This window comes from Talpa occidentalis, unplaced genomic scaffold (genome assembly GCF_014898055.3).
Source record: "Talpa occidentalis isolate TD23 unplaced genomic scaffold, MPIMG_talOcc4v2.1 talOcc4.7, whole genome shotgun sequence".
Taxonomy (NCBI): domain Eukaryota; kingdom Metazoa; phylum Chordata; class Mammalia; order Eulipotyphla; family Talpidae; genus Talpa; species Talpa occidentalis.
In genome coordinates, this window is record NW_023605083.1 from 59,442,259 (window position 1) to 59,457,917 (window position 15,659).

General features: G+C 33.4%; 1 protein-coding gene across 2 annotated transcripts in view; it reads left to right on the top strand.

The window, feature by feature from the left end:
• The window catches only part of ZNF462 (zinc finger protein 462), a 158,900-nt gene that overhangs the window by 9,255 nt on the left and 133,986 nt on the right, over positions 1-15,659 (top strand). Inside the window, exon 1 of one of the 2 annotated variants that reach the window (XM_037491656.2) lies at positions 15,395-15,453. The exons of the other annotated variant lie outside the window; for it this stretch is intronic. The gene's annotated coding sequence lies outside the window, so the exon portion shown is untranslated. Of the gene's footprint in view, positions 1-15,394; positions 15,454-15,659 lie in introns of those variants that run through there. 2 annotated transcript variants of the gene reach the window in all.

A 15,659-nucleotide genomic window follows, 5' to 3' on the forward strand; every position in this document is an offset into this window, starting at 1 on the left:
CGGTCCTTCTGCCTGTTCTGCTCCCCGCTCTGGCTCTGGTGAATTCTCTCACCCTCCCGCGTTTCTGACTGTACCCAGTGCTTGTATGCATGTATGTATAAATCAATCAATAAAAATAAATAAATAAATAAATTTAAAAAAAAAAAAATTAAAGTTAGTTGAGTTTTTTTTTTTAACATTGCATAACTTTGGTTCAAATCCTGTCTTTTAAAGATAATATCAAGTATACTTCTGGAGAAAGAAAACTGAGATGAAGAGGCTCTGAAAATTTAGTAACAGTTGAAGGAACTGGAAATATTTAATGTGGAATATGGAACAAAATCAAAATTCAGACAGAGGTAGAGTGTTTTATTTAAAAGGCATAGAGACTAAATTGTCTCTGTTGGCAGAAATTGAGATCCAGGGAGGCTAAGTTATTTGTCTGAGGTCACACAGTTCATTCCTAGGGCTGATATCTGCCCCCAAGTCAGACATATCCCAGAGACTTAATATGATCTTAGTATGATCCACTACACTGTCTTCACAACTGGGATTATTCCAATCATATAAAAAAATCATTATCTTAAAAAAAAACTGTTGGTTTACTTGTAATGTTCCTCTCTATATATTGTTAGAATCTGTCTTCTTGAAATAACAATTCCATACCTTAACATGTATGTATGTATGTATGATGTATCATATGAGTTATGTAGGATGGTAACTAGCTTTCAATTTTGTTGTGATGCTTCAGTAGAGGCAATGTTTGTGAAGAGTTATGACAGTGTTGAAGATAATAGTAAACATTCAGTAAATCATAATCATTATTCTGGCAGATATTATCTTATTTCCAAAAGATATAAAGGGATTCTTGGAAGAGATTCTTGCATTGGATGGGAAATTGACTAAAGGATCATTTGGTCTTGCTCAATTCAATGATTCTTTTAATTTGCGATTTTTCAGCACTATTTTTTTCCTGTTTCCATAGCATTTTATAAATGACTCTAGAATTGCATTTATTTCACTAAACTGAGAGCATTAAATTAAAGGAAATCTTGAGTTCCTTCATAGAAAGAACTGTCCCTTGATCATCTTTACACCTCCAAGTGCCTAGTACACTGGCTGACATATAGTAAATAATACTGTATTTACTGTCTAAATGAATGCATAATCAAGCAATTAAATATTTACTTTATCTAAAAACATAGACCATAACTTTCATCAATGAAAGTTCAATTACAAGTACTTGATCAAATCTTCCTGATGAAACAAGGTTTCCTTTAACCCCAAATGAGAAAAGCAAATGATAAAGAGTATAATTTTTTATCTCTTACCTCAAATATTTAGGAATAATTTTTGAGCACCTATTATGGGCCAGGTCTTTTTTCATGCATTAGGTATTATTTTGCCTAATTTTTAGATAAGTTGAGTTTTTGATAACTTAAAAATATTCAAGTCACACAGCTCTTAGTGACATATACAAGATTTGAAACTCAGTCTGTCTAATCTAAACACTTAACTGTCTCCTTTTAAATATTTTTATTTGCAAAAGCATGATATATGCTTATTCTGAAAGTTAGAAATACATAGAATAAGGTATTAAAATATTTTAATATATTATAATGTAAATATTTTATATTATATTTAATATAAAATAGCTATTTTTCCACACTCTCCTGCATTAATCTCTTCCAGTCTATAAGAAGTCATTTCTAAGAGCTTAGCATCCTTTTAGATACTGTTTTATGCATCCACATGTTTATATAATATACAAATATAGTAGTTATAAATCTAATATATAATATAATAGAAATTAGCATAAAAATAATATAACTTTTTCATTTAATGTTATATCTTGAGGATCTTTCCATGTCCTTACAAATAGATCTGCCCTAATTGCAATGAAAACGTAAACATTTCTGAAAGTGTAAATATATATGCTATAATATATAAAATAATTCCACTATTGTTAGGCACTTAAATAATTAGATTTTCTCCAATTAGAAACACTACTATAATAAATGATTTTGTGCACTTATACAAATATTTATAGATGCTGGATTCTTAGAAGTTTAAGAAAGCTTACATTATTTTAAAATTTGGTAGATATTGTCTTATTGACCACCAAACCACTGTGCAGATTTGCGTTTGTGAAAATTTTCACAAACGCAAATCTTGTATATCCCTATCAATACTGGAAAATATCAGTTAAAAAACTCACAATCTGATATATGAACTTATTCTATCATTATTAAAATTTTCACCTTCCTGATTATTAGAGATATGATGTCTTTTAAATATGTTTTGCCCATTTTGTATGCCTTCTGTGAATGGCTTGATAATATTCTATATCCACTTAAAATATAGACTGTCTTTTATTGAATTATTGAGATTCTTTGCAAATTATATTTTTCCTTTCCTATATATGTTACAAATATCCTTTCCAGGTCTAACTTTACATGCAGAATTTATTATGTAGGTTAACCGGTCAATCTTCGGATTTTATGTCATTTTAGAAAATCCTTTCACACCCAAGATTATAAAAATATTCCCCAATGACTCGGAGCATGTTATAGACTTTTCTTAATCCATCTGGAATTTATTTTTGTACATGGTGTGAGAAAGGAATATGACTGTTTCTTCCCAAGTGGAGACATTTTTTCAAAATTAAATCTAAAATAATCAATTATTTCCAACTCATGTGAAATACCCTATATGTTATGTAAAAATTCTGATGTGTATATAGGCTGATTTTAGACTTTTTGTTACTGTACATATATAATAAATATTATGATATATAAGGAAGCAGACCTCATACTAGTCTTATTTTTGTAAAAAATTATGTCTTCGAGACAAACTCTACAATTAGCAAGGTAAAAAGAAAAGGGTGTTTTGATTGGGACTACTATGGATTTGCAGATTATTAGAAAGGTAATCAGCATTTTACCATTTGGGGACTTTTTATATAAGAACATGATGTCTCTTTGCTTTTTTAATGTCTTGTAAAGTTTTCCAGTAAGTTTCTGTATATTATGTAGGTTTTACATATTTCACTATTTATTGTAGATATGTGTGTCATGGTTTTTAGGTTGTCATAATGGCATACACTGTTAGTCATGTATCCAGTAGCCCTCTGACCACTTGCCCCTTGCACAAAGAATCCTAATTCTATTTGAGGGCAACAGTGTGCTCATTCTCGAAAATAATCATGATTGGTCAAAGACAATGTGGCAATCCAAGTGATTGTATCTTTTACTACATCCTCACTTTCCCTGGAATCCTTGCCACCAAGGCTGGCCATATTGCTTGGTTTTACCCAATGTGTGATAAGGAAAATTCTGATTATTTTTATTCCTTGATCAAGGAAAGCTGCTTTGCTCCTGTCCCATTCTTCTAACTTTATTGTGTTTAATTGTTTGGGAGGTATTTATATTCCACAGATTAGTGAGACTATCAAAAATTTGTCTTTTTGATTGATTCACTCAACATACTCACCTTAAGATCTCTCCATTTTGGGGGGGCCTCCCCAGTAATGCATCAGGTTAAACGTGGCTCTGTGAAGCTCTCCGCAGTCTCTGCAGCATGGGTTTGATTCTGGGCTGCCCAGGGAAATTCCCACATGGCTTGGCAGACCCCTCCTGCTCCCCTCAGCGGTGTATTTCAGTCCATCTGCTTATTCTGCTCCCCACTCTGTCTCTGGTGAATCCTCTCACCTTCCTGTGCCTCTGGCCTGTACCCCAGGTCTTGTATAAAAATAAATCTTAAAAAAAAAAAATCTCTCCATTTTGTCTCAAATGTCACCATTTCGTCTTTCTTCACAGCTGTGTGATATTCCATTGAATATATGCTCCACAGATTATCCATTAATCTGTTGAATGGCACTTAGTTTGGTTCCATGATTTGACAATTGTAAATAGTACTACTATGTACATAGGTGTAGATAGATCTTTTCATATTAGATTTTCATGTTATTTGGATAAATACCTAATAGAGGTATTGTTGGGTGTAATGGAATTTCCAGTTTTATTTTCTTGAGAAATTTCCATACCATTTTCCACAGGGGCTCTACCAGCTTGCATTCCCACCAACAGTGGATGAGAGTTCCTTTTTTTTTTTTAAAGATTTATTTATTTATTTATACAAGCACTGGGTACAGTCAGAAGTGTGGGAGGGTGAGAGAATTCACCAGAGACAGAGCAGGGAATAGAACAGGCAGGCTGACGAAACACACTGCTGAGGGGAGCAGCGGGGAAGGCAGGAGAGGTCTGTCATGCCATGTGGGACCCTCTCCGGCTGGCTGGGGATTGAACTGGTGCTGCAGAGACTGCAGGCAGCTTCACAGCCCAGCGCTCAACCGCTGTGCCACCAGGGGAGGCCCGAGCATTCCTTTTTCACCACAACCTCACCAACATTTATAAATTCTGTTCCCTTTTACGTGGGCCATCCTCAAAGGGATAAGGTGGTATCTCAGAGTGGCTTTTATTTGCATTTTTCTTATAATAAGTGATACTGAACTTTTTTTTTTAATTTTCTATAATGTCTTCTTTACAGAAGTGGTTATTGAGGTCTTTTCCCCATTTTTTAATAGGGCCATTTGTTTTTTTGGTTTTGTATTGTGTAAAAACTGTAATTTTTTGTATTAGCCCCTTGGTAGGTATGCAAGTGCATTTTCCCATTCTGTGGATTGCCTTTTTGTTTTTGTGATGATTTCTTTTGAAGTATGAAAGCTTTTAACTTTGATATAATCCCATGTGTTTATTTTTGCTTTTGTTTCCCTTGCTGTTGGGATTGCATTCCCAAATTTGTCTTTGTAGTAGATATCCTGTAGTATGACCCCTATATTTTTTTTCAAAGTTCTTTATGGTTTTAGTTTTTGTGTCCAAATCTTTAATCCCTTTTGAGTTAATTTTCATGTATGAGTTAAATTTCATGTGTTAAATATAGGTCTTATTTAGTTTTTTCATGTGGCTATCCATGTTCCCCAGCATCATTTATTAAAAATGGCAGTCTTTTCTCCAAATATATGGCCATTATTCCTTTGTTGAAAATCAGCTGTCAATATTTATGTGGATGTATCTCTGGGTTTCAATTCTGTTCCATTGGTCTGAATTTCTATTTTTGTTCCAGTACCATACTGTTTTGATTACTGTTGTTGTGTAATATTGTTTGAAGTCAGGAAGTGTGATCATATCTCCATTTTTCTTCTTTTCTCTCAAGATTATTTTAGCTATTCAGGGTATTTTCTTGTCCCATAAAATTTGATAATTGTTTATTCTATTTCCTTAAAAATGTCATTGGTATTTTAATAGGAATTTCATTAAATTTGTAAATTGTTTTGGGTGATATGACCATTTTAATGATGTTAATTCTTCTTACACATGAGCACAGGATCTTCTTTTATGTCTTTTAACCGAATTTTATAGTTCTCATTTAATAAGTCCTTCACCTCCTTCATGAAGTTTATTCCCAGGTATTTCATTCTTTTTATAATTGGAACTGTATTCTTTATTTCCCTTTCTTTTGATACACTGTTCATATATTTAAATGCCACTGATTTTTGTGTATTGATTTTGTAGCCTGCCACCTTACTGTATTCATTTTTGATTTCTACATGCTTTTTGTAGAATCTTTTGCTTTCTCTAAGTAGATCTCCTCCATCTTAATGTTATGTATTTAAAGGTTTTTAAATCAAACATATCTGATTTTTCTGTTGAGCATTTAATCAAGTTTACTTGCTAATTTTGGCAGAATTCTGCTTTAAGCTCTCAACACTTTCTACCTTTAAAGTGGGGGAATAGGGAGTAGTGGTGACTTTTAGTTCCTTTAATTTAAATGTTTTGTTTTCTACGTAACACATTTGAAAATATCATTTTTTATTTGATTACCACTGGGTGACATCACATAGCTTTTGATATGTAATATTTTCACTGGTTTATATTTAAGTAGTCTGTATTTCAGCTTGATTTCTTTTCAAACAAAAGGTATTATAGAAGATATTTTAAAGTTTTTAGTAGATTGTGGGTATTTCTACCCTTTGGTAGTGAATTTATGTTTTTATTACACTCCAATCTGTATTCTGCTATTTATCAAGTTTATAGAAATTTAATTTTTGTGGATGAATGATTGGACAATTTTTGCAAACGTTCTGTGGGAATTGAAAAAGAATATCAGGCACACAGTTTACAATGTATAATCTATATTCAACTTTAATAAATGTGTTATTCAATTTCCTCTATATACTTTTGTATTTGAAGACTACTTAATTTGTCATTTTGGGGAGGCATACTAAAACTCTATAATTATCATTTCAGTTTTATAAACTTCTTTTTTGCATATCTAACAGCTTATGCTTTACATATTTAGAAGTTATATCATTAGGCACAAAATAGTGAGTTATTCTTTTTATCAATTAATTTTTTTCTTTTTCATTTTAGTGTTTTAAGCATTAAATTTTGTGTAACTATTATTCCTGCTTTCTTTTTGATAGTGTATTTACCTTTACCTGATTTCTGGCTATTGTGTTTACAAAAATATTTACTCAAGTAACACTGTCTTATAACATTATAGAGCTTTCAGGTGTACATGGTTATTGTATTTTATTTCCAAAAATTCCTGGTCATTTAGTTCTATTTAGGACCTATTTACTTTCTCTGTTTCTTAGACATTGCATTGTTTAACATACATCTTTCAGAAACAGCCTGTGACTTTCAGATAATAAAAGATATAGAGGAACTGAGCCACCAGTTTAGTAACTTTGATTAAAGTTTATAATTATTTACTTGGTTTATCATATGAGAGTTTCTGTATCTCAGGCAAGTACATACATTCATTAACATTTACTCTGAAAATTGTAAAATTTTCACCAAATGGTTTTATTTCTGAAGTCATATTTGTATTGTCCATTATCTTTTTTTTCTCATTTGTTTAAATCTATTTTCTTTTCTTTATCTGTATTACTCGCAATTTCTTGTTCCTATATTCCTTTATGAATCTTGATATCACTAGTCTACTACCTTAACTGCTTTCTTAATGAGATGAAAAAGTTAGATAGCAAATAGTAGTGTAAGATACTACTCAGACTCCTGAATCGGTGAGGAAAAAAGCTGATGCAAAGTTTTGGTTTTTTTTGATATAAAGTTTTGAAGGGATTTGTAACACACTAATGCATCTGGGGGCATGTGTAAACAACAGTCTGTGTCTTTGTTGACGGGATTTGGTCTAAGTTAATTGATATGCATATTTTAACTCTATATATGCTCATATATTTAATAAAATCTAAATAATATTGTGATCTTTTTCAATGTTAAAAGAAATGTTTGATAATAAGAGGAGAAGATCCAAGAGTAAAACCAACACACATTTATTAGATACATAAATAGAAACATACATGCAGATTATATCTTATGTATGCATGTATGTAATCCTACATGCATGTTAATACATACCAAATTGTAGTGCTTAATAAAAGTAGCATTTCAATTAAGCGGATAAAGGAAGGCTACTTTTTAATACATGATTATTTAATTATTAAATGATTTGGAAAACAATTATGTTAAATACTTGCTTTATATCACATATCAAAATAAAATCTATGTAAGTTGTAGAGTTAATGTGAAAATAAAAATCCTGAAATTAGTTTTAAAAATATAGATGAATAATATCCTCTTTGGAATTTGGAAAACTCTTCTAGTATTACAACATGGTAGAAAGCTTAAAGAAAATGATTGATAAATTGAACCAAATATTTTAACTTTGATATATATCAAAAGTATCATTTCTAAAAGGAAACAAGCTAAGAAAAGAATTATATAAGGGGTTAATAAATTTAAAACATGATAGCACAAATTTAATCACACATATAAATAAAATAAGCAATGGATGTAAACTTTAAATCAGAAAAGGAGCTAATGTCATTTTCTCTGTGTTTCATGTCTAAATGTTCTTTTTTTTTAACTTAGGCATTTGCGAAACTTGCTCAATAAATATATCACTTTTATAATCTCTCTCTACATGTACTTTATATCTAGAGATATAGGGAGATATATGGAGTGATAGAGAGAGGGACTGATAGACAAAAAAAAAAAATACTATGTTATAGTGAGAGTTTAATGTTTAACAACAAAGAAAGATGGTAGTATCTAGAATTAGAAGTTATGTTTTAGTCCCAGCACTCATTGAATGATCTTGGGCAAGTCACTGAACAACTTTGAGACTTGGTTTCTCCAAATATCAAATGGAAAAAATAATCTTTATGTCATAAATTGTGAGCAATGGATTTTTAAAAAGCATGTGGGAAATGCTTTGTGAGGATCATAGACAGATGTCAGAGATTCTTATCACTGATCCAGTGCATTAGGGCTTTTCTCAGCCTCCAGACAAACTGTGCATTTTCTCTTACAAACATTTTATCCTTGTGCAGGATGAGGGTTTATGTCCCTGAACTGTTGTTCAGTTGACAGTTAGCTGGAAGTGTCTTGGATTTTGCAACCTCACTGAATGGGAATGGAGTATCTACTATGTCTTGTCAATAGTCAAATGAAATTGCAGTGATAACTGTTGCTTTTCTTTTTTCCACGCTAAATGCTGTATCATTCAATTCGAGTATCAGAGTTAATCTGATGACCAAGTCCATACTATCATTCCATGTACATGACCTTTAAAAAGTTACTACTCATTTCAAATTCAGTGTTCTGTTGTAAGTCAAAGGAAGCACTAGCTCATCTCCTCTTTCAATAATAGGAGTAATTCCTTTGTGAGTGCTCTATGACAGAGTGAATGCAAAAAGAATGGAGAAATCAATGTTTCTTTTATGTGACCCCTAATAAGCATTATAGTGGTATTATGTTTCTTCATTTAGATATCTATGGAAAAGAAGAACAGGATTAGAATTGTCCAGGTGAAAAATTTATCTTTCTTTCTGTTTTAATCATAAGCCTGGAAAGACCTTTTGATTTGAAATATGAGAAGGAAAATGTAGAAGAAAATGAAATATTTTCAAGGAACAAAAGATATCCGTACAGGGAGAACACAATTAGCTATTCTGCTAATCCTCTGAGGTTAGAAAAAAAAAAGAGGATATGAACTGAAATTCATCAAAATAATTTAGAGAAAGCATGAAAATTATTTGTTGGTTGACTAAACTGTTGATCTTAAAGTACAGAATCTCATTTCAGGGGAAATCATAAAAGGAAAGGAGGCAGATAGAAATGTAGAGAGGAGAGAAGATAACTTGAGTTTCTAAAGAGTCAAAGTTCTTTTGCTAGGATAGGCAAATTGGATGCAGTGGAAATTGCCAAGAAGAGCAATTGAATAGGTCTGGATTGTCAATAATTTGGTATGTAACCCAGGGCAAATCACTTTTCCTTGAGACCATTTTCTCATCTGGTATAGATCAGTGGTTTTCAAATTGTACTCCAGAAGAACACCACTGATCTAGAAGCTAGACCAATGAACAATGGTGGTCTCTATACAATTCACAGAAAAATGAGGCAAAATAAGATGTCCCCCTTTTGCTGGAATTTGTTTTTATTTATTATAACAATTCCTGCACTGTGTGGACTTTTTTTTTTTTTTAGCACATACAACTGTTTCTTAGATATGAGATTTCAAAAAACAAAATTTTCTTGATTTTTAAAGTCTTCTCTTTCACTTAAAAAAAAATCTTCGGTCTTACTGCCTTATATCTGGTAGCTGAGTTCTATCAAATGACAAAGTGAACAAAGAAGCAGCAAATAGTAGAAGTTAGATACAGTTAATCATGCGTAGAATTTTAATTATTATTGTGTGATATATAAGTATAAAATAAAAATGTGTTATAGATATTTATTTTATATATTCTATAGAAATTATTATTGATTTTTAAAAATTTGCTAAAATAGCAGTGGATTGTTTTTGGTCATTGCTACACATTCTGGTTTTGATTTTCTGCAGTAGATACCTGTCTTTTTACTCTTAATTTAGAGCTCTTCCTTCATCTATGCTGCCTTCTAGTAAATCTTTAAGGACACAAATCAAACTAATGTACAGCTATAGACTTTCATGTTCTTCATATGCATTTTTAAAAATCCTCATAGCAATCCCATACTCAGTTATTTTTCTTTTAAAAATGTAGAAACTACTGCTTGGAGTCCAGGACAAGAGCAGAAGTTGGAAACTAGTGAATAGGTGTTCATTGCTAGATTCGATTTTGTCTTTGTTCTAAACACTAAATGAATAAATAAGCACTTAAGACCTGTTCAGGTTTTCTGGACAAACATCAGAAAGACCTAAAAATCACCTTGTTCTGCATTCTGGACGCTGAAGAAAGCCTATAATCAATGAGTAACTTTTGTGAAACACTATCGGTAACTTACGGGAATATCAAACCTAGTACACAGGAGAGAATGCTGAAGGATCCATGTTATGATAAAAAGGAAACAAACAGGATAGTTACAAGGGGTCAGCCGTGACCTGTTGGTTAGTGGATGCAGTCACTTTGGTGCTTGTAGTTATTACCCAAATACATACTGAATGTGCTGAACTCTGAATAAACACTATTGGGGAAATCAAATAAATAGATGTAAGGATTTCAATGTTTGCATATTTTAAAATACTGATTCATAAAAGCTTGCAGTTAAATTTTGTTTTTGATAAATTAGGCAAACATTTGTTTGGTTAGTCTTTATTACCTTAGAAAAATTGTGTGCTGCAAAATTTATTTTCAAATTTAAGTTTTCTTTCTTTAATTACAAAGAGATATAGTTGTAGAAATGTTTCAAAAGCTGAGAAGGGACAGTAGAAAGGAGATATAAACACCTATAATTAAGAAAAAAATTATACCACCTAGAAAAGACTACTAACACTTTGATTATGCTTTTCTAAGCATTTCTCGATACTTAGATACACACACATATTTACAAATATGGGATAATGCAATATAGTTTTGAAAAAATTTTTTTTAAGATTTATTTATTTATACAAGAACCAGGGTATAGGCCAGATGCGTGGGAGGGTGAGAGGATTCACCAGAGACAGAGTGGGAAACAGAACAGGCAGACTGATGAAATACACTACTGAGGGGAGCAGCGGGCGAGACAGGAGAGGTCTGCTTCGCCATGTGGGATTCTCGCCAGGCAGCTGGCCAGCCGGGGTGGAATCCGCGCAGCAGAGGCTGCGGACAGCTTTACGGTGCGGCGCTCAATTGCCTGCGCCACCAGGGAGGCCCTGAAATGTGTTTTTCCTATATCAAAAATCATGTAAATACTTCAGTGTCATCAAATATTTCCTATAGCATTTGATAGCTATATAGCTTTCTAACACATAGGTGAACACAATTTCTTTAACCAATCACATATTGTTGGATATTAATATCACAATGAACCTCCTTGTACACACATTTTTCTTACGATTGCACCTGTGGAAAGCAAATTAAATTATCTCTGTGAAAAAACAGCTACCACCATTTGATTAGAAATATTAATAAGTTCTCTGAAACTCATTTATAATTACCAGACACACAAAAGTAGGTTCTATCCTTTAACTTTAAAATGTTTTAAATATTTAAATAACTGACAATTTAGTTCAATTGACTGCATAATATATGTGTGTGTGATATTCATATATTATATGTAAGTTCGACATTTTTCTTAGTTTTTATAAAGAAAAGTCAAGTTACTATTGACAAGTTGGTGTATTTCCTTTCAAGGTGATTTTTCTGTGCTTGGACATTATGAAAAAATAATGGGTGAGCTTAATGTTGATTCTAAGTTTTTCACCTAGCATGAGTTCATTTTTCTCTTTAATTGCAAATCTTCAAAAATAAGTTTAAGCTGCCTAGTATATCATAGTGAGGATGTATTATTATTTACTTAGTCATTCTGCTTCTCTTAAGTACACATACTTTACCTGTATTTTATTTTTTATTAATCTTTCCGTCATTTTTTGATGCTTCTTTAAGATAGCTTCTAAGAGGTGAAATTAAGGGGTTTAAAATTGTGAACATTTTAAGATTTTAAATACATATTGTTAAATTGCACTAAAAATATGTGCTAATTTTTAATTCCTACTAAGTATATATAATGAGAGGACTTAATTTGGGGGTACACTAGCCACCACTAGACCACATAATTTGTTTCTTATTTTTCAAATTATGAAAATGATTCATGTTTGTATGCACAAAAACAACACTTTCTTTTCCATTTCCCTTACCATTTCTTTACCAATAATGGTTTGGTATGTATACTATCAGGCATTTTTTTAATCCCCAAATCTTTTTATTATTTTAATTTTAATAATTATAAATTTATTTGGATGAGTACTGAAAATGTATGATAAATAGCTCATCAGACCTATGATTTCAGGGTGCTATTGCTTCTAATGAAGCTAAGATTTATGTAATTTGGTTTTAAAACAATCTACATTAAGTAAATAACAGCATAAGTCATATGGAATTGTCAAAAAAAAAAAAAAGGAAACTTGAAGGTGAATTAGAATAATAACTTTAAGGAAAGAATATGGAGGCCTACCTTCTAGATCTGATTGCTCTTCACTAGCTCTGAATTCCCCACTAAGTCACATCCCTTCTCTGGGCTTCAAGTTGAGTGCAAGAAGTAGGAATCTGGAAATACTGGTCTTTCTGCTGAAAGGGATGCCTTAACAAAAGGACAATCTTTCAGTAGAGTTTGTTTCTGCTGAATTTTGGTTAATCTAATCATTGATGAGGCAAAGTAACTTTCTTTCCTAAAACGATATTCTCTAGTAAGAATTTTGTGTAAATTATGAGTTAAGGCAAGGCATTGATTTTATAATGCAATATGCATTTATAATTTTAACAACATTGCTTCTCAATATCTCCTTAGTAGGGCAAGATACATTCAAATTTGATCATAGTCTCCTTATAAATTCCTGTTACTGCTTTGAATATGTAAAAAATTGGAAGTTCTGTTAGGGGGAAAAGGATGTCCTAAAGCTAATTCCATACAGTCTTTGTGCACTCCACCCCCACCCCAGGCCAAAGCCAAAGACACTAGGAACTCTAAATTCCATCACCACCTGAGTTGTACATTTTCCTTATTTCCTTTTTCCCTTGTAAATAAACCTTTTATTAACCTTTTGTGTATGCCTGTAGTGGAGTATTAATAAGTCCCTTTTAAGCACGCAGGTGAGGACCCACAGCCAGGCAACCCGTTCAATATCGGGGCTGCCCTATAACAGTTCCATAATCAAATATTGGAATTTTAAAGTTAGTTGTTCATGAAGTAGAGCATGCATTTAGATTTTGACTCCTCTTCTCCTAGCATTCAGCTCTGTGACACAGCATAGATGCTAAACAAATATTTATTGGCTAAATAATATGCATAAATATTCTATTATAATAGCTAGTTTGATGAAATTGTAAATTTAACTTCTACCTATGAAAGTAAGACTTAAAATTATTTTTTAGGACATTGCTATTGAAACATCCTTGGTATTCAAAGGCATATATACCAATTCAGAGTAAGTTCAAGCTATTGCTGCTTTTCTTCCTTTGAGAGATGTTCAGAATTACTTATGACCATCTTTACGGCTTTGCCCTAAACATGGACACCAGTCCATTAGTTACCTCTGTTTGGATATGGGTTCATGAGAATATATGAATTTTTCTGTAAGGGATCAGAAAGAAGGTATGTTAGTGACTTCACTTTTTTTATATTTGGAGGGCTTGTAAGGATCCAGTTCGAAGCTTCTTTTTTAAAAGAAAAATGTTTCAAAGATAGAGTAAAGATTTCAAGGATTCTAAATAACCTGTTGAAAAATCACAAACTCACTCAAATAATAATTTTTTTAGAAGACCATTGAATTGCATGAAAATGAGTTTCACATAGACAGAAAAATATTATCGAGTTGAAGAGGTGTGTCACAATATGGTCAAATGTTTAAATTCAAATAATTAAGATTTCTGAAAAGCCATATTCTCCATTCATCTACTCTCTGTTTTGCCAACATTGTCAACTCCAACAGTCTTCACCTTCAAATTTTAAAAAGTGGAGCTATAGACAGAATTTTTAAATACAGCTTTTTCTGGAAGTCTGCAGGCATTTCCATTTCCTTTTTAATATGATAAAGTTAAACATTGAAACGATGACATTAGACCATCAGTTGAAAGTCTTTTAGCCTAGCCCCTGGGCCAACTCTTCTTTCTCTCCATGATTCCTTCCTGCAGATGATAGAAGCCTCCTCCCTCTCCCCTCCCATACAAACACTTTTCTTTGAGAGATTTGGGTGTCTTCCTTTCTAAACCTTTAAAAACCAAAATGATTTATAGAGTATCCCTGTCCTGCTAGAGTTGGGCCAGTAAATGGATCATATTTGCATGGGTCACTCTGATTATAGGCTCTGCTGTTTCTTGAACTAAAACTGCAAGATTTATTATTCTATTAATACTCATAAAGTCATTATTTGATGAGCCATAATTTCCCTTTACGAGGAGTCTGCATGCCACTCACCCATGATAAGGGAGAAAAAAGTCCAGACATCCAACATATTCATATTTCCTAGGACATTATCAGTCTTGAAATCCCATATGACTCTGGGGGGATAATGGCATAGGGTACGGTAACAAAAGGCAAATTTCACGGAGTCAACAAGTCCCCATGAGACTTCCCTCACATTGTGGGCTGTATACAAAACGTAAGCTTTTCCATTTTAATTAAAAAATTTAGAAATGAACCTTCCAGGTGAAGACGATAACCCACCAACAGGCTGGTGGTATCTTTGTGAATATTCTTAGGGGATAAAACAGCAGGAGGTGCGAACTTTCTCTTGTTTATCTTAATGGTCCGCTAATGGCAAAGCATAATTACAGTTACTTAAGTGCCAAGTTTATCAAGGTTTTCACTAAAACCTTCAGCCACAGCGCCTTCCTCGCCTGACCCAGCTTTTATTTCTCCAACTGCTTTCCTGTCATTGGAAACAAAACTGCTCCCCAATAACAACAAGCAAACAAAAAGCCCACTCCCCCACCATGTTTAATTTCTTTCCATTATTGTAGTTGGATGGTTAAGACACAGGAGACTCCAGAAAAGTGGGGAAAAATAATGTGTGGCATCATTAGCTGAAATTTTAGCCTTCCCACGTTCAAAAAGCAGGGCTGTGAGGGAGTTTTGCAATAGTTCGCTTCGAGGCTTTGGGAAGTCAATTCTCCTCTAAACCAGAAGATGGTCTTCTACAGACTAGCCGGTATTTGGGGTGGAAAGTTCGCCCTTCTACCTCTCCCCCAGGGCATCTACAGGAGAAGCCTGAGAGCCACCTATCTCCCCATCGGTCTCAGGAGCTCCTCTCCGCCTTTGTCCCTGGTAGATGTGGAGGCTTGGAGAGGAGGTTTAGTTTCCAAGGATTGGAGCGTTTGAAGGGCGGGGCCATCTCCAAGTCCATCTCCCCTTTTTGTCCTCTTCTCCTGGGACGGGAGGGAGGAGCCAGGTTCCCCCGCGGCCGGTTCGGGAGCTCTCTCGGTCTCTCGAGGTGAGTGTGCAAGGCGGCAGCCCGTTTAATTGTAGCGCAGGTTAATTTCTTGAGTTCACCGCAGCCGGTCAGCCAGCCGCTTCCCGGGGCGCTGCCAAGTGGGTTTATGAGGTCTGAGGCGTGTTGGGGCGCGCTCACGTTCTCGCGAAAGGCTCCTCCCCAGGGCTCATTCCCCGACTGCGGGAAGCCCTTTGGTGTTCCAGAAG